The following is a 20,611-nucleotide window of genomic DNA, read 5'->3' on the forward strand; positions in this document are numbered from 1 at the left end:
TGCCCACCACCGTGCCACCTCCCTACCAGCTTTATATATGCGCAACTCTGCCTTAAATTTACTTTCTATCCTAACAAGTTCTTGATACATTCATTCTCAGTACACATTTTCTTAAAACTCAAAGTTTTATTTCCTCTTTTATCCTTCTGCCCCTTGGGAAAGCCCACTCATTTCCCTGCTCAGACAGCTGGTTTGGGAAAGTTGCATGCAGCAAACGGGAACAGCTTGCCCACTGAACCACCATGCAGGAACAGGAGCTACATTTGGAATTCACAGCCCAGAAAAATGTCCAGCCTGCTTACAAAGCACCGGTAGAGGCTCAAAGGAAAACAGATACAACATAATCCTTTTCTTTTGCTAAATGACATCCTCATTTACATCCTCACCATATTAATTCTCTTTGTTTCAACTTAACTAAAGTCAAAGACAGCTCCTCAGGAAGTGTTATTCACATGTATTAGACAGCCTAAAATGACAAAATGTTCTAATTCCATTCGTGGATAAAAGTCAATTTGACACCAACACTAAGCTGTTATTTTTCAAATAACAACGGTAATGTTTAATTAGAATTTAACCTGGCTGCTTGCTTTCATTTAACAACGTACAGTACGTTGACGAAAGCAAAGATTGACGTCCAATGTAAATGCTGCATTTCAAAAAAAGCTGCACACTAGTAGTATCTAATTATGCATAACACTGCCATTAATTACTAATATTTCAAGTGGCTTGGAGGGTTAGCTGGTCTTTAGTCCTTCCTATTATGACTACAGGTAAGCTTAAGTCTTTGTCAGATTATCACAATTGCTTTTAGTGATTACTTCTATAAACCAAGCCTACAAAAACCCTCCTAAATGATTAATTATATTTCTTGATCTGTTTTAACTAAAAAAGATAATAGAAGAAAGCATCTAGCATCATGCCCAGCACATAGTAGTTGCTTAATAAATAGTAGCTATTAACATAGTAAATAATCGGCTGGATGCAGTGGCTCATGCCTATAATTCCAGCACTTTGGGAGGCCAAGGTGGGCGGATCATCTGAGGTCAAGAGTTTGAGACCAGCCTGGCCAACATGGTGAAACCCCGTCTCTACTAAAAATACAAAAATTAGCCAGGCATGGTGGCAGGCGCCTGTAATCCCAGCTACTCGGGAGGCTGAGGCAGGAGAATTGCTTGAGCCCAGGAGGTGGAGGTTGCAATGAGCTGAGATCGTACTATTGTACTCCAGCTTGGGCGACAAAAGCAAAACTGTCTAAAAAAAAAAAAAAGTAAATATTCATACTTTTTTACTTGATCATTCATTACCAGAGTCCCGAGCTACTCACTGATGCAGTAAGTTTTCTTTCCTTCTTTCCTCTCTTAGACTCCTGCAGTCCATCATCTCTAATATCCACTCACTGCTTCATTCATTCATGCCACACACAGTCACAGAGCACTTGTTCTGTGCCAGGCATACATTTTCTCTAGATACTGATTCCTAAGGAAATCTCCCTCTTGGAGACCCCCAATGCATATATTAGAGGCTCTGAGAAGTTTTATCTATCTATCAAATAGAGGATGGATAGATAGATGATAGATAGATAGATAGATAGATAGATAGATAGATAGATAGATAGATAATGGATTAACTTTCAATATTTTCCTTACTTATGGACCTCTTTTTCCATGGACACCTATTACCATCCCAGCACAATGGTGTTCTAAGGAACACACTTTGGGAACAGTGCAGGACCACACCTGACACACTGTAGCACACTCGACCAAGATTCTGTCCTCGACCAAACTCTAGCCAGGGCCCTCTGAGCCCTTTCTCTACTAGGCCTCAAGGCATGGCCTAGAAAGACTTGAGCAAACACTAACATAGTTTCTAACAGCTCAGCCATATCCCTAGGACAACTCCAGCTTCCTTAAAGTGCCTGCCTGAGAAAACTCCAGGTTGCCAAAATAATGTACTGTTTGTTCCAGCAACCTGAGGACAGAGCCTGTCTCCCAGTCTCTGTGGGAGGGTAGGAGCCCACCTACGTTCAATAAGAGCCAGACAACAAACCCAGATGGGTTTCACATGGACCAATCTTTTCTCCCTACTTTTTGTAATTTGTCATTTCTCTGACTCAAATGAGCCCCCAGTCGCCCCCACCCTACTCCAGTCTCCCTTTAAAATGCCCGGTCACCTCCATACAAATCAAAGTGGAGTTTATACCTGACCTTCTTCCCTATTTCAATAGTATACAGTAGTTAACCCCTTTCGGAGGTTTTATGCTTTCTGGTTTCAGTTACCAGCAACTGTGATCTGAAAATATAAAAAGAAAAATTCCAGAAATAAACAATTCACAAGTTGTAAATTCCATATCTGTTCTGGCTATCATGATGAAATCTCACACCATCCCACTCTTTCCTGACCTGGACGTAAATCATGTCTTTGTCCAGGGTACTCACGTTGCCTGTGCCACCCACCCACTAGTCACTCAGTAGCAATCTGGGTTATCAGATCAAAAAAACAGTATATAGGTGATATGGTTTGGCTGTGTCCCCACCCAAATCTCATCTTGAATTCCCACATGTTGTGGGAGGAACCCAGTGGGAGGTAATTGAATCCTGGGGGCAGGTCTTTCCCGTACTGTTCTCATGATAGGGAATAAGTCTCAGGAGATCTGATGGTTTTAAAAAGGAGAGTTTCCCTGCACAAACTCTCTTCTCTCTTCGCCTGCCACCATCCATTTAAGATGTGACTTGCTCCTCCTTATCTTCCGCCATGATTGTGAGGCCTCCCCAGCCACGTGGAACTGTAAGTCCATTAAACCTCTTTCCTTTGTAAATTGCCCAGCCTCTGGTATGTCATTATCAGCAGCATGAAAACTAATACGATACGGTTTGGTACTATCTGTGGTTTCAGGCATCCACTGGAGGTCTTGGAAGATAACCCCTCAGATAAGAGAAGACCACTGTATTACTGATTAATATCTGTCCATACCACATTAACTGGTGTCTGACTTTGTTTATCTTTGCCACTCCACCTAGTTCTCCACACATGAAAAGCCCTCAGGGAAGACTCATTATAATTGATACAGGAGGATCTAGTTAATGCAATGAGGTCTAGGTGAGAATTGAGACTATCCTGCTTCCAAAAAGCAGGAAACAGGTATGTTTGTCCAAGACAACAAATTCCAGAACTGGCCTTAGAGTCCCACAGATGTAACTAAAATCCCAATTGGTCCATTGTGAAACCAACTTATCTGGGTCTCAGAGGTCCCAGTGAGGATTAACTGAGATAATGCTGAGGAAGACCAAAGCCTCCCCTGAGATATTTGTGATGCTTTACTCTCACAGTTGCCTTTGCCTGTGCCTAGCTACTCAGCCTGTGCATCACAGTCTGTCCCTCAAGACACAGATAAGGAAATCAGCCTTTCCTTTAATAGGAGGGAGCAAGGAGGCATGGATAAAAATTTTAACCAGTGGGCCAGGCACGGTGGCTCACACCTATAATCTCAGCACTTTGGGAGACTGAGGCAGGAGGATCACTTGAGTTCAGGAGTTCAAGACCAGCCTAGACGACATAGTGAGACTTCCTCTCTACTAAAAATCAAGAAAATTAGCTGGGTGTGGTGATGCGTAACTGTGGTCCCAGCTGCTTGGATGTATGAGGCAGGAGGATCACTTGAGACCAGGAGTTCGAGACTGCAGTTTGCCCCGCTGCACTCCAGTCTGGGCAACAGAGTGAGACTCTATCTCAAAAAAAAAAAAAAAAAAATTTAACCAGGCCGGGCACAGTGGCTCACACATGTAATCCCAGCACTTTAGGAGGTTGAGGCGTGCAGATCACTTGAACTCAGGAGTTCAAGACCAGCCTGGCCAACATGGTGAAACCTCGTCTCTACTAAAAACACAAAAATTAGCTGGATGTGTAATCCCAGTTACTCAGGAGACTGAAGCATGAGAATTGTTTGAACCCGGGAGGCGGAGGTTGCAGTGAGCCAAGATCATGTCACTGTACTCCAGCCTGGGCGACAGAAAGGCTGCGTCTCAGAAAAAAAAAAATTAACCAGTGGAGGCCAGTAATTTTTTCAACACATGCATGCACAGGCACACACACACACACACACACACACACACACACACACACACACACAGCATTTTTATAGATTTTTTCCAAGCATGAGATGAAACAAAGGAGCAGTTCCATGGCAAGAATAAAAATAACTCCAGATTAAATATCAGACACCCTGTTCTTTAAGAGTTCCTCTGCCTCCCACCACCTCAGCAAAGCTGTGCATTCTCCTTTGCTCTCTCCTCACACTTTTATGCAGAGCCAGTCAGCTCTTTGTGGCCTCAACCCCTGAATTTGATTCCAGGTCTACCAGCTCTCCGAAAGACATTCCCATAGAAGCCCTCATGAACAGGCAAGCATGCTCTCAAATAGCAAAGTTTTCCTCTGCCTAAGCCTGCACCTACGCAGATCCCAAGAAAGCCAACTTCAAGTCCAAAAATGGCCCATAAGGAGGCAGCTGGAGTGTAAAGCAGAACTCCCCAATCTCCAATCACTCAAACATGAGCTGCCTGAGTTTCCCCATATACCACGTATTCATACCATGTCTACTAGAATGATAACTGCCGAAAGATGCTTGTGTCCTAATTCCCGGAACCTGTGAATATGGCACCTTACATGGCAAAAGGGACTTTGCAGATGTGATTAAAAGGATCTCGAAAAGGAGAGATTATTCTGGATTTCCTAGGAGGGCCCAATGTAATTATAAGGCTCCTTATAAAAGGGAGGCAGGAGGGTCAAACTCAGAAAAACCAGGTGTGTTGTGAGGATGGGGCCCTAAGCTAAGGAAGGCAGGCAGCTTCTAAAAGCTAGAGAAAGCAAGGACTCAAGTTCTTCCCTAGAGCCCTCAGAAGAAATGCAGCCCTGGCAACACCTTGATTTTAAGACTTCTGTTTTTGTTTTTTGGGGTTTAGTTTTTTGAGATGGAGTCTCGCTCTGTTGCCCAGGCTGGAATGCAGTGACACGATCTTGGCTCACTGCAACCTCCACCTCCCAGGTCCATGCAATTCTCCTACCTCAGCCTCCCAAGTAGCTGGGACTATAGGCATGAGCCACCATGCCTGGCTAATTTTTTGTATTTTCAGTAGAGACAGGATTTCACCACGTTGGCCAGGCTGGTCTCGAACTCCTGAGCTCAAGTGGTCCGCCTGCCTCGGCCTCCCAAAGTGCTGGAATTACAGGTGTGAGCCACTGTGCCCGGCCACCATGATTTTAAGACTTCTGGCCTCTGTAACTATAAGATGATCAATTTGTATTGTTTTAAACCAATAAGTTGGTGGTAATTTGTTACAGCAGCAATAGGAAGCTAATACACTATGTACATTACATTATGTAGTGTATTCCTCAGGTAATGTTTATTTTTTATGCACTGTCTACTTATCCTCATCCTCACAATAATATCCATGTATTCGTGGTTTTGATGTGGTTGCTATGTATTTTCCTAATACACATCAAAATAAACAAATGATTATTAAATAAGAAGCATTCACCTCTGTCCCTCCCCATACCCCCGGTACACCTGCCCCGAGGGCACAGTGTAAATCCCACTTTGGAAAATTCTGGTGCAAAGAGATGCTCAAGGCCCTCAAGATGGGAAACCAGAGTTCCACGCCTGGCTCTTCCACTGATGGCCTTGAACGGGTCACTCTGAAACTCCTGCTCCCTAGCACTCTCCTCTGTACAGGGGTTCCATAGAATTTCTTGTTGGACCCCAGCCCTCTGCTGTCCACCAGGATTAGGCAGGACAGTTGGTGGCTGAGCAGAGAGTCAGCCAAGGGTTTCCATTCCCTGGGCCCTTAAACCCATTCCTCTTACCTGAGTTCTCCAGCTTGAACCCCCCACGCCACCCCACCCGGTACTTGGAGTCAGAAAGCTGAAGTTTAGAGCAATGACAACCTCTCTCCACTCCTCTTTTTCCCTCCAGAGCATCTATGCCTTGAGCCTAGATGACATCAAAGAAAAAAAGCTGCTTCACATCTCCCTCCACCCTCCGTTGGTCACTCTGAATCACACTCACATAGAGAGATGATCAGCCAACCACTCCAGTGTGGTTTAAAGGCAGGAACACTACAGTAAAAGTTCAAAAATCGGGTTTAAGTATGGCTTCATGACCTGCCAATCCTGTGATCTTAGCCTCTCTGATACTCAGTTTCCTCCTTTGTAAACATGGAAAATCTGACTTAGCTCAAACTATGAGTATGAAGATACAATGAAATAACATAGGCTCAATCTCACAGCACCAAGCCTGATACATGGTAGGTATTCAGCAAATGTCACCTGAGCCTAAATTGGAATCAATAACCATTTCCAAAGTGTGCAAAGGGGATGGACACTGTACAGGGACTCCTGATACGTGACGGCAGGGCACAGACCTTTTCCCATGGCTGGCGGACACACTGAGGTCTACACTGCTGTTGCGATGACTGTTGCTGTTTGTGTGCTGTTGTTTGAAGGTGGATTGGGCTTTCACGATGTTGCAAACTTGGCGATGTTTAGGAAGCTGCTACTATTACATTGGTGCAAAAGTAATAGCGGTTTTTGCTATTGCTTTTAATGGCAAAAACCGCAATTACTTTTGCACCAACTTACACATTTTTGAACCTATTTCCACTTCTGTGAAGTAAGCCAGAGAAATGAGGGGAGAAAGGGTGAGGGGAAGAAGACAGGAAGGCAGGAAAGGAGCGAAAGGCAAAGCGAACAGCAGCAGGTCTCCAGTGCTTGGGGTGACTTATCGATCTCAGATCCACTCACAGGGCTAAGCAGAGGCCCCACTAGGAAAAGAAAACTGAACCAAGTTTCCCACGCTAGTTTTCCAAAACGAATTGTCTCATCGGCTGCCAATGCCTGCCCCCTTGTGGAAGTTCTTCAAACTGCTTGTATTTTTATTTATATATTCATTTATTTTTAATGCCAGGACACTTGGAAAGGCTCATAATGAGAAAATGTTTTAAGCTTCCAGAGGTTCCCCGTTGCCTAAAGATAAAAACCACCTGACAGAGATCCTTCATGATGCAGCCCCTGCCCACGAAGACACCTCTCCTCCATGCACTCCCCGCCAGCACTTCATCCTGTAATGATAACAAGCTCCATAGTTCCCCAATAATTAATCGAGTTGATAATAGGCCAACTTGGGAACGAGATAGACCAGAGTTCAAAATTCTGATGCTTTTTCCTCTAGCTGTGTGGCTCTGGGTAAGTTATCTAACTCACGGCTGGGCACCGTGGCTCACGCCTGTAATCTCAGCACTTTGGGAGGCTGAGGCAGGTAGATCACCTGAGGTCAGTAGTTTGAGACCAGCCTGGCCAACATGGTGAAACCTTGTCTCTACTAAAAATACAAAATTAGCTAGGTGTGGTGGCACACGCCTGTAGTCCCAGCTACTCGGGAGGCTGAGACAGGAGAATCACTTGAACCTGGGAGGCAGAGGCTGCAGTGAGCCAAGATCACGTCACTGCACTCCAGCCTGGGCAAGACAGAGTGAGACTCCATCTCAAAAAAAAAAGAAAGAAAGGAAAGATATCTAACTCTCTCAACTTGTTCCTCATCTTTAAAATGGGAATAATAACAGCACCTACCTCCTAGGGTTGCCCTAGAATTAAATTAGAATTAAATGAGGTAACGCATGAAAAGCATCTTCCAAGGGTGCCTTATGCCCCATGCGCTTCAGCTGCCATGGGTAAATGCAGCCTGTTCTTTCTTTTTTTTTTTTATTATACTTTAAGTTTTAGGGTACATGTGCACAACGTGCAGGTTAGTTACATATGTATACATGTGCCATGTTGGTGTGTTGCACCCATCAACTCATCATTTAACATTAGGTATATCTCCTAATGCTATCCCTCCCCCCTCCCCCCTCCCCACACCCCACAACAGGCCCCAGTGTGTGATGTTCCCCTTCCTGTGTCCATGTGTTCTCATTGTTCAATTCCCACCTATGAGTGAGAACATGCGGTGTTTGGTTTTTTGTCCTTGCGATAGTTTGCTGAGAATGATGGTTTCCAGCTTCATCCAGCAGCCTGTTCTTTCTACCCCTGAGCCATTCACTTAACAAGCGCTTATTATGCATTACTTGGATGACAAAGGAGGCATAGTCCCTGCTTTAAAGAACTTGTAGTTGAGTGAAGAGACAGAAATATAAACAAGTAACTATTATACTCTTAATTTGACAAAGGTAGTGTTTGAGTTAAATATAGCTTGTGTCCCTCTCAAGCAAAGCAAAACCTAAGATAAGGGATTGTATGCACTAATTTATTTAAGGAAGTGGTCCTCGGAAGCAGAGTTGGGGAGTAGGGGCATAGGAAGAGTGAAACAGGGCAGGAGGGAAAGCCAACACACATTTTATTATGTTGGTGCAAAAGTGATTGCAGTTTCTGGTATTACTTTCAATGGCAAAAACCGCAATGACTTTTACAGCAACCTCATACCAAGCTGCATCACGTTCTAAGTAACTGGGGATGATGCCACTAGAGGCTGTCTAAGGAGTGGTGAAGAGTGATGTGCCTCATTGTGACACATTGTCAGAAGGACAGGAGGGGAACATTCGTCCACCAGCCCGTCTCCCAGTGGTCAAGTGTGTTGCCCCTTGGAGCATTAACTCTCCACCCTCCCAGGTTTGCGCATGTGCGAGTGCCCGGCACATTTCTGCAGACATCCCATTCCTCAATGTCAGGCAAGCCCAGAGGCAGAAAGCGAGGTAGGCAGGACAGCCAGGGAAATGCGGTCAGCTTGCACTTGCTCAAAGCTGGTGGCCCCAGCCATGACTGGAATAAAATGTGGGCAGGGAGGATGCAAGGCGAGGCACAAAAGGTGGCCGATGACGACACAGGAAACTGTCGGTAGGAGGGCCACCTGACCCAGCCCAGCCTTTGGGCAGAGGGATGGAATTTTATCAGATAAGGGTTCCTGGAACGGATGACTATGCCAGGTCTAGGAGGAGTTAGCTGAATCAAGGTGGAGAAGAGCAGAGAAAGGGCTGGGCTAAAGCAATGGAGGAAGGTGGAGTGCAGAGGCAGGAGGAGGGCAGGTTCAAGGAATAATTAGGGGGTACAATTGTCAGGGCGAGGCGAGGGACGGGATGATGAGTGGGGAGTAAGAGTGGTTGTGGATAACGTGGTTTCTGACCCCCGTGTCTCCACTCAAGACAGAAAGGGAAGGAGGAGAATGTGGCTCCCAGGATGGATACTGAGCTCTGATGCACCATGTTCAACTTAACTCTGCGATACTCAAGTGGAGAAGTTCAAGAAGCTCCCAGGTGCTGGAGTCGGATGCTTAGGAAGGCTTTAAAGTTGGCGTACGGAGAAATGGAACAGGATCTTGAAAAGGACTTGCTGTATCAGGTTTTCATTAATGTGCAAAGGCCAAGAACACAACAGGTACCAAGTCCCCACATTCCTAGGCAAAGTGTTAGGTCACTGGTGCAGGACCCATCAAGAGACTAGGAAGCCATTGTCAGATCCCACGCATACCCACCACCAGCCTTTGATGCTGGAGAGGTGGAAGAGGTAGAGACAATGTCTCCAGAGAGCTGTTGGAATCTTGCACCATTTCTCCTCTCCCTGCCCCTCTCTGGGGAGTGAAGAAGGAGGGCAAATGCTCATGTTTTCCCAAGGCCAGATGTGGGCCACATGGGAAGGAGCCAACCTCAAGCCATGTTGAAAGGAACACTTCCCAGGAGTTAGCCTGGAAAGACAAAGTGACCCTGCAGGGATGGGGGACCATGGAAGCCTAGAGGCTGAGGGGACCATGGAAGCCTAGAGGCTGAGGAGACCTGCTGGAGGAGAAGACTGTGTGCTTCAGGGTTGCTGTGGTCAGAGGATGCAACAGGGTGCACCCAGCCAAAGAACCAACATTTAATAATCTGCCATGCCCAGACAGCACCTACATCTGGATATATCTGAGCCAGTCCAGCACATCCTCCCTGTCCTATACTGTTCCTGGATCCAGCTTGCCAGCACCCTCAGAAGTGGATCCCTCAGCTCCAGTCGAGCCTTCAGATGAAGGCAGCCCCAGCTGACATCTGACAGCAGCCTCACAAGAGACCCTGAGCCATAACCCCAAAATAAGTCACTCCTAAATTCCTGACCCACAGAAACTGTGAAAGATAATAAGCTATTCTTTTAAGCTTCTAAGTTTTGGGGTGATTTGTTTACACACCAATAGATAACTAACACATGGCTCCACCCCACTACTACTAAATCAGGATTGGGAAAGTTTCCAGGAATCCATTTTTAATAACCTCCCAAAATGATTCCTTTGGTAACCAACTAAATTTAGAGGAAGAAGACCAAAGTGGCATCTCTGGGAATCCTGACCTTCAGGGTTTCCATGAACTTTACAGTCTTGTGAGTGAAACTGACAATAATCCCACCAATGTTATTTAGTTGTAATTATGATCTGGGTTTGAAGGAAGCAGGAAAGGGTTTGGGCACCAATTTTAAGAGTCACTGAAACATCACTGGTGTAACTTGTAGCTAAGTAAGCCAAACATGCTTCCAGCTAAACTGACAGCTCCACCCAGTGGACATTTTGAAAACTTTTCTCATCTGAGTTTTTTTTTTTTTTTTTAATTTTATACACTTGGATTCACTGGCAGCTGAAAGCCCACTATCACCATCAGCTAAGATGCTGATTCAGATCATGTTTGCATCTTTGCTGCTTACCAGCTGTTAACTACCTAAATTGCAAGCCCTTTCATGCACTTCCGAAGGAGTCTGATTTAGAAGATCAGAGAGCAAAAGTAGCTAAGGAACAAACACTACAAAAAAAAAGTCGTGGTACAGGCAGGGCGCGGTGACTCACGCCTGTAATCCCAGCACTTTGGGAGGCCGAGGTGGGCGGATCGCGAGGTCAGGAGATCGAGACCATCCTGGCTAACATGGTGAAACCCCGTCTCTACTAAAAATACAAAAAAATTAGCCAGGCGTGGTGGTGGGCGCCTGTAGTCCCAGCTACTCAGGAGGCTGAGGCAGGAGAATGGAGTGAACCTGTGGTGGAGCTTGCAGTGAGCCGAGATCGCACCACTGCACTCCAGCCTGGGCGACAGAGCGAGACTCTGTCTCAAAAAAGAAAAAAAAAAAAAAAAAAGGGCGTGGTACAAATATATTTTCAAAATGTTGGGTCTGCTTCTACCCATGGAAATAAATCAGATTTTTAAAAAGAAAGAAAAAGGAAGGGTGCAGTGACTCCTGCCTATAGTCCCAGCCCCTTGGGAGGCTGAGGCAAAAGGATCACTTGAGCTTAGGGGTTCAAGACCAGCCTGAGCAACATAATAAGACTCTATCTCTACAAAAAATACAAAAATTAGCCAGGTGTGGTGGCACGTGCCCATCATCCCAGCTACTTGGGAGACTGAGGTGGGAGGATCACTTGAGCCTGGAAGTCAAGGCTGCAGTGAGCTGTGATTGCACCACTGCACTCCAGCCTGTGTGACAGAACGAGGGCCTGTCAAAAAAAAAAAAAAAAAGAAGAAGAAGACAGAAAGAAAGAAAGAAAAGAATTCTGCATGAAATTTTTATTAACCAAAAATTCACTTCTCCACAGTAGATATTTTTAATATTTATTCAAAGAACCACCAAATTATTAGCCTTGCGCAGTGGCTTGCACATCCCAACGAGGCTTGTCAGAGCCTCTGTGAGGCACAGCAGAGCTGCCAGACCACTGCAGGGATGAGGTGACAATGTGCTGATGGGGACCTGAGTGGGATATGGGAGAGTCCAAGGGATAAAAAGACTTCAACATCAAATTTACTGATCCTGATTTCTGTGCTGTTTCCCTGAAAGCAAACAGGCACTGGGCCCACCCATAAGTGTTGCTTCGCATGAAATGGACAAGGTCACAACAGAGAGATGAGCTGCAAATCACTCACTCAACAGCAAGGCCATCTTTGCTTGGCCTGAGTGCCTATGTTCCTGTGCCACACCAGTTTCAGTCCCTTACATGGCTCTGGCACAACACAAAAAAAGAGAGATGGCAAGAGGAGCTGGGCAGGGGACTGAATCCCCCAGGCCATTACAGTGGATTCAGTTCAAGCCAACCCCACACAGGTTCACAGCAACCCATATTGCCCAGGGAAGACCATGACCTCCTTCCCTCCCCAGGGCTCCTTAACATTGACTGAACACTTACTATGCTGTAGGCCTTGCTTTACAAGCATTGATTCATCTTCACAACTTTAATGAGGAAACTTCTATTATTATGTTCATTTCACAATTGAGAAGAGTGACACATAGAGAGAAGTCTGCCAGTTCAGCAGTTACTCTGTGGCCTATGTGCCTGGCACTGAGCTACATACTGGGAGTTGCAAGGATGAGTTTTAAAAACAGACAAGTTGGTCAGGCGCGGTGGCTTACGCCTGTAATCCTAGCACTTTGGGAGGCCAAGGCGGGTGAATTGCCTAAGCTCAGGAGTTCGAGACCATCCTGGGCAACATGGTGAAACCCCATCTCCACTAAAATACAAAAAATTAGCCAGGTGTGGTGGCACACACCTGTAGTCCCAGCTACTCGGGAGACTGAGGCAAAGAATCGCTTGAGTCCAGGAGGCAGAGGCTGCACTGAGCTGAGATCATGCTACTGCATTCCACCCTGGGTGGACAGAGCTAGACGCTGTCTCCAAAAAATAAATAAATAACAGACAAGTAAATGGCACTGCTCCTGTCTCATGGAATTTATTTCTTTTTCCTGTTTCATTAAGTCATACAGCAAAACTTGCATTTATTTTATTTTATTTTATTTTATTTTATTTTATTTTATTTTATTTTATTTTAGAGATAGGGTCTTGCTCTGGGACCCAGGCTGGAGTGCAGTGGCATAATCACGGCTCAAGGGATCCTCCCACCTCAGCCTCCCAAGTAGCTGGGACTAAAGGCACACACCACCATGCCCAGCTAATTTTTGTATTTTGGGTAGAGATGGGGTTTCGCCATGATGCCTAGACTGCTCTCGAACTCCTGGCCTCAAGCAATTCTCCCACTTTGGCCTCCCAAGGTGCTAGAATTACAGGCGTGAGCTGCCGCATCTGGCTCACATCTTACTATATCATAACATATATCATGCACGCTGTCTTTCGCTTGACGCTGTACCATGAGAATTTTCTCATATCACTAAAAATTATTTGAAGATGTGATTTTTAATAATTCTTAGCACAACTAGATTGTGCTAATTAACTGTATGGCTTATTTGCAGTCTGGTATAATGTAGTAGTTAAGAGCGGTCTGAATGCCTGCTCAAATCCTGACATTTGCTGCTTGCTAACTGTGTGATGCTGGGCAAGTAACTTCTCTCTATGCCACACTCTTCTCAACTGTGAAACGGACATAATAATAGAAGTGTCCTCGTTAAAGTCGTGAAGGTGGGTCAATGCTTGTAAAGCAAGGCCTACAGCATAGTAAGGATTCATTCGGTCAATGTTAAGGAAGAGAGATGGCAAGAGGAGCTGGGCAGGGGACTAAACCCCCTAGGCCATTACAGCAGATGCAGTTCAATGTCAAGCAGACCCCTACTGGGTTCACAGCAGCCCATACACCCCAGAAAGGATCTGGACCTCCTTCCCTGCCCAGGGCACACCTCCCATTCAGCAGTTATTCTATGGCACAAATCATATTATATCATAATGTATGGTGATTATTTAACAATTCTGTGCTGCTGGTCTTTTGGATTGTTTCCAAGATTTCAGTAATGATGCAGGAATTTCATTTGTTATATTTTTTTGTCCTTGTTGCTGATTATTACATAACACTTAAGATATGGAATTACTAGATCAAATGGTATAAAGTTGTAAGACCCTCAAATTACTTGCCAGAAAAGTTCTGCTACTTGACTGGCCACCAGCAGGGTTTGAAATTACACTTTACCAATTACCACCTGCATTTTAAAAATCATTGCTAGTTTGGTAACTATTATTAATGCTATCTCACTGTTTCCATTTGCAGTTCTTAGATAACCATTGAGATGGGATATCTTAATTCTTCTCTTACTCAGATTTTCAGTCCAAATTACTTTATCCAGAGCTAAAAAATAATTTGCAAAAATGCAGTAGGAAATTCTGCCAGGAAACAGAAAACTGAGGCAGAGGCCAGAAAGGGACTTGCTTAGTCCAGGAGTATCTCCAGACTATATAGAGGCTCGCTCAATGCTAAGAACATTCTAGAAAAACATTAAGTTTCAGGCCTGGCATGGTGGCTCACGCCTGTAATCCCAGCACTTTGGGAGGCCAAGGCAGGTGGATCACCTGAGGTCAGGAGTTCAAGACCAGCCTGGCCAACATGAAGAAACCCTGTCTCTACTAAAAATACAAAAATTAGCCGGGCGTGGTGGCAGGTGCCTGTAATCCCAGCTACTTGGGAGGCTGAGGCAGGAGAATCGCTTGGACCCGGGAGGCGGAGGTTGCATTGGGCCGAGATCACGCCACAGCACTCCAGCCTGGGCGACAGAGCAAGACTGTCAAAAAAAAAAAAGAAAGAAAGAAAGAAGGAAGGAAGGAAAGAAAGAAAAGAAAGAAAGGAAAAGAAGGAAGGAGAAGAGAAAAGAAAAACATTACGTTTCTTCCAATAATCCCCTGCACAGAGCTCTAGGACAGCAGAAGCCCCTGGCACAGTAGGATTTTCTCTCTAATGTGCTTTCTTTATCCCCCACGGAGCTTTGCTCCCCACCGTCTCTGTCTCTAAAATGCCCCCCAGTGGCCTTTATTTTACATCTAAGTGATGGTATTACAATAGAAATTGACCTGAAGGGGAAAAAACTTGGACTCAGCACCAGTTTCCTCCCATGGACAGAGCCTCCGAAACTGACCCTTCCCAATTCTTTTGCCAAGCCCCCAGGAGAGGCTGTCCGTCGCACTTTGAAAGGCAGCATGCGGCCACACCATTCACTTTACTTAGACGCTTTCTATTTCCTGAGATTTTAAGCAGCTGTGACTTAAAAACACTCATAGGTGACAACAGCATATTGCCCAAGTCCCCAGCTAGACACAATCTGCCACAGAATGTGGCCACACTGGGAACACCACTCCCCAGGCCCCAGGCTATTCCAGAAGGATGAGTGGCGATATTGCTACCACCCTATCATTGCAACAAGTAGAAACTGAAATTAAGGACTAATGGCTTTGGGGCAAATTAAAAATGCAGAAGTCAGAGGCACTGTTTCCCAGAGAGGCCCACTCTTCCCTCTGAAGTACAGAAAAAAACAGTAAATACTAACCAGCTGCCATCTCACTGAATACCCACAGCCACACCATAACGGAGATGGTAGCACTCCCATTTTACTGATAGGACACTGCATCGGTCAGGGACCAGCCAGAAAACAGAACCACTCCAATAGAGGAAATTTAATAAAGAGGATGGGTCATATCAGAGATGGAAAAATCCAGAATCCAAACAGGGGACAATGAAGCGACCCAGAGATAAGCAACAGTGAGAAGCCACTGCAACTCAAGGGCTGAGAATCAAAGGAAGAGCCGTGGGCAGGCCCTGGGGAGCTGTTTCCACCCAGGAAGGAGCCAGTCAGTGGGAGTGGGGAAAAAAGAGGAGACGCAGCCACAGCCGAAGACGTCACCACTGCCCCTGAGATGCCACTGAGGCAGGAGGGGTAATGGGGATACTGTGCTTCTCCCCTCTCCCCATCCTCCCTTTCTCTACCAGGCCCCCAACTGCCTGATCCTACAGGAAGCCAGGGACAGGGGAGCCTGGAAAATGTGGTGCCTGACATGCAGACTGGGACTGAGAAGGGCAAGCAATAAATGTGAGAAAAGAGGCCAAAGGCTGGCCCATTGCTCGTGGTCCCACAACTACAGTGTGGCAGAGCTAGGTAGTGAACAAAGTGCACCTGTGTCCACCAACCTGCTGCATGGAGGAAGCCACCAAGGAAATGAGAGGCGGACAAAGCAGCAGATGGCAGGAATAAACAGGAGGAGATGTTACCGTCATGCCTCCCTAACCAGAGAATCATACAAACCACCAAGGGTGGCGCTTGGGTGTGGACCCCGGCTCCCTGACTCACTTGCATCACTTAGTAGGGATGTGCGGGATCGTAAATTTCTCCAAGGCTGTTTTCCCGTCCACTCATTCAGCACTTACTCAACACTGAACAGGTGGAGAGGCACTGTGAAAAATAATGCTTCAGGGGGTAAGAGAAACTAATCTTCATCCCTTCTCTCCTCTACGTTCCTAACCCACCAGGAACAGACAGGAAGGTAGAGGTGAGAAATCAGTTCTGCACAGGCAAGAAGAGGGCAGAAGAGTGAGCAACCCACACAGCCCAAAGTCCATGCAGCAGACCCGCCCCTGGTCCATATGTTCCAGTCAGTCTTTATTTACAGTCTCTCCAATCAGATAAATCCGTCCTTCCTCCTATGGTGAGGAGCAAGTGAGGACCTCAAGAGAGGAAAAGATACATTCCTGCAAAAACCTTCCCATCCTGGAGCTGAAGAGGTGAATGCCTTAAGGATATACAAGGATGTATGTAAAACCCCACACAAACAGCAGATGGCCCATGAATGCCACATATCATTAGCACATTCAGGGACCAAGTGCCAATGTGCAATCTCTTTTTTGTTTGTTTGTTTTTGAGATAGGGTCTGTATTAGTCCGTTTGCACGCTGCTGATTAAGATATACTCAAGACTGGGAAGAAAAAGAGGCTTCATTGGACTTACAGTTTCACATGGCTGGGGAGGCCTCAGAATCATGGCAGGAGGCAAAAGGCACTTCTTACATGGTGACGGCAAGAGAAAAATGAGAAAGAAACAAAAGCAGAAACCCCTGATAAACCCATCAGATCTCGTGAGACTTACTCACTATCAAGAGAATAGCAAGGGAAAGACCGGCCCCATGATTCAATTACCTCCCCCTGGTCCCCTTCCATTCCCACAACACATGGTAATTCTGGGAGCCACAATTCAAGTTGACATCTGGGTGGGGACACAGCCAAACCAAATCAGGGTCTCACTCCATGATGGCTGGAGTACAATGGCATGATCACAGATCACTGCAGCCTCAACCTCCCAGGCTCAAGTGATTCTCCCACCTCAGCCTCCCACGTAGCTGGGGCTACAGGCATGTGCCACCATGCCAGGCTAATTTTTGTATTTTTTTGCAGAGAGGGGGTGTTACTATGTTGCTCAGGCTGGTCTCTTAACTCCTGGGCTCAAGTGATCCACCCACCTAGGCCTCCCATAGTGGCTGGGAGCCACCATGCCCAGCCTTACAATGTGCAAGCTCAACTCACACTTAGTATGTCCCGCACCCTGTCCATAAGGGATCTCACAGACTTCAGTGCAAATTCAGCTTCTTTCTACACTGGCTATGTGGTTTGGGAAAATAACTTAAACTCTATGATCCTTAGTTCCCTCACCAGATATGGAACTAATATCTACCTCACTCAGGTGCTTAGTCCAGGTTCCCTAGAAAACAGCGAGAAACAAAAGCTTATGTGCAACTGGAAATCATCAAAGTTAAAAATCATGTTCTTCAAAGGGCACCATCAATAAAGTCAAAAGACAACCCACTGAATGAAAGACATGTGTGGCAAATCACTTATCTGATAAGGGAATTGTATCTAGAGTATATAGAGAATCTAAGAATTCAGTAATAAAAGGATATTATTAAAAATTGAGCAAAGGATCTGAACAGACATTTCACCATATGCAAATAGCCAACAAGTACATGAAAAGATGCTCAACATCATCAGCTATGAGGGAAATACAAATCAAAATCACAATGAGATGCCACTCCACACCCACTAGGATGGCTATAATCAAAAAGAGACAACCTATAATCAAGCAATCAGTGCCGATTTTTAAGAAAACCAAAATTTTTAGAGTCTAAGATACCAACTGAATTAAAAATTATGTAATACTTGTGGCACTTTGACAAATGAGACCTTGAGGTCCTTACTTGCTCCTCACCATACAAGGAAGAGGATGGACTTATCTGACTGGAGACATGTAAATCAAGACTGACTGGACTGGACATGTGGAAAAACTAAAACCATCATACACTACCAGTGGAAATGTAAAATGGTGCAGCTGCTTTGGAAAACAGCCTAGTAATTGCTAAAATGGTTGAATATAGAGTCACCATCTGATATTCAGTAACTCTACTTGTAGGCATGTACCAAAAGAAATGAAAATATATGTTCACACAAAAGGTGAGTTTTGCAAATGTTCACAGCATCATAATTGATTATGGCCAAAAAGCAGAAACAATTCACATGTCTAACAACTGATGAGCAGACAAATAAAATGGAATGGAATATTATTTGGCAATAAGAACTGAAGTATTGCCTCGTGCTGTGTAACATGAACTTTACTTTCCCGTCACACTTCCATATAAAATTAGAAACAGATAATAAGAATAACAACCAATACTTTCTGAGCACTTCTATATGCCAGTCCTTTTGCATGCATTCATTTGTTTAATCCCTGGAGATCATGATAATGTTCCCGTTTCTCATATGACTCAGATATGGAGATATAAGAAATATTCTCAAGGTTCTACAACAAGTAAATGGAAGATGTCCAAATTCATGTGACCTGACTCAGGGTCCCTCTATAACTCTATATTGCTTCTAGGTGTGGGTTATACTCACACTGAAAGTTCCAAAGAAAAAGTCACAATTGTTTAATGGAACAGACCACAGTGGGTTCCTCCCCAGTACTCTGGAGCCCCATGGCATGCTGTTCTATTCCTAGAAACTGTGTACGCTCTCGGCTTCCAGGAACATGCAGGCCGACCTCCAAGCTGGTGACAGCCCATTTGGAAGGGGGCAGAAGCCACAATCTGGAATGTAGCAGGAAATTAGCACCTAGAGGCAAGCTGTCTTCAGGCAAGTTCGGGCTGAGGGAAGCTAAAATTCAATAAGCCAGGCTTCAAATTACATGTATCTGATCAATTCCCCAAGAAATTTCAGCTATAAAGCATACCTGTGAGAACAAACAGATTAAAAAACTTGGTAGAGTTTTCCAGATTCTGTTCAAGGATAAAGTTTAGAAGATTCCAACAAAGTACCTAACCTAAGTTAATGTTGTCTGTACACCATTTCCTCTCCTCTCATGCTTTCATAACCCCACTCGAATCTTCCCTACTCCCCATTACTCTACTGAACTGTTTGTCAAGATCTCAAGGACCTCCCCACAACTGGGTCCAATGGTCAGTTTTTATAGCCCTTATCTTACTTGACTTCTCACAGCATTCAACACTGCTGCTCATTCCCTCCCTTCTTGATACTTTCTTCACTTTATTCCTGGGACACCACATTCTTACTTTTTCTCCTACTTTATTGGTTGTTCCCTTTCAGTGCCCTTTTGTTGATTTTTTTCTATTATCAGAGAAATTATCTTCTTCTCTTCTCTTCTCACGTATTTAGTGTATTGCCAGTTTCCAATTTATTTCCTCTCTGCTCCAAAGCCACCCTTCATTGCCTGTTCTGCAATAATGGAACTGGACTCTGTAAACATTTCTCCTGCACAGCTGATACAATGTTCAGTTTTGCCAAAAGAGAGTGTTGGAGGAGGGGGCTTCCTTTCCTGGTTCTGGTGTGCTTCCATATGGTTCCTGCCACATGGCTACCATGTACATGTGAGGGACATCCAGCAGCACTTCATGCACCCTGGCAGGGTGCTTCCTGCTTCCCCAGTGGCTGTAGACCAACACAGGCCCAGGGAACCCAACAAACTCTGCTGTCCAGTGCCATACCGTCTCCATGTCCACTTCTCTATGTCCTACTCTATGTCCACCGCCATACCTTCTCCAATGAAGCTCAGGTCCCAGCCTTGGGGAGGGACTTGTCTTCCAAATTTGTTCCTCAAGTGCTGTCCCTCAGTGCAAGAATATTCTTCAGAGTTCTCATTAGCCTTTTAGAATTAATCCTTGCTACTGGATAATTCTTTGTATTACACTGACCTCATTCACAATACTGCGTGGCTTCTGTCTTCTGGACCCTGGCCAACACATTCCCTTAGTGATCTCACCTAGTCTCATAACTTTAACTGCTTAGGACCCCCAGATCTCTCAGGACCCCTAGATCTCTCTCTCTCGAACACCAGACTTAATACAACTGCCCACTTAACATCTCCACTGGGGTATTAATAGAGCAAACCTCTATGTCCAAAACAACACTCCAGATACTCCCAATACTTGCTCTATCCACAGCCTTCTCTATCACACTTGCTAACTTAATCCTTCCATTTGCTCATGTGAAAAACTTTGGGAGACATCACTGACTCTTTTCTGTCTTACCCTCACATTAAATACACCAGGAAATCCTCTTGAATCTATCTTCAAAATATCCACCATTTCCCAATTCTCCTCTCACGACCTCCACTGCTACCACCCTAACCACTGTCATTTCTTGCCTGGATTCTTGCAAAAACCTCAGTACTCTCCTCAACACAACAGCCAGAGCAATCTTTTAAAATATATCATGCCACTCTTTTGCTCAAAATCCTTGCGGCAGTTCCCAAAATCCAAAACCAAATCCTTAAAATGCCCAACACCCCCTTACATTTGCTATTCCCAAACTGTGCACCAAGGCACTCCAAGGCAGCATGCACAGGGACTCTACAGGGTACTTTCCAT

Source organism: Gorilla gorilla, chromosome 3, assembly GCF_029281585.2.
Source record: "Gorilla gorilla gorilla isolate KB3781 chromosome 3, NHGRI_mGorGor1-v2.1_pri, whole genome shotgun sequence".
Taxonomy (NCBI): Eukaryota; Metazoa; Chordata; class Mammalia; order Primates; family Hominidae; genus Gorilla; species Gorilla gorilla.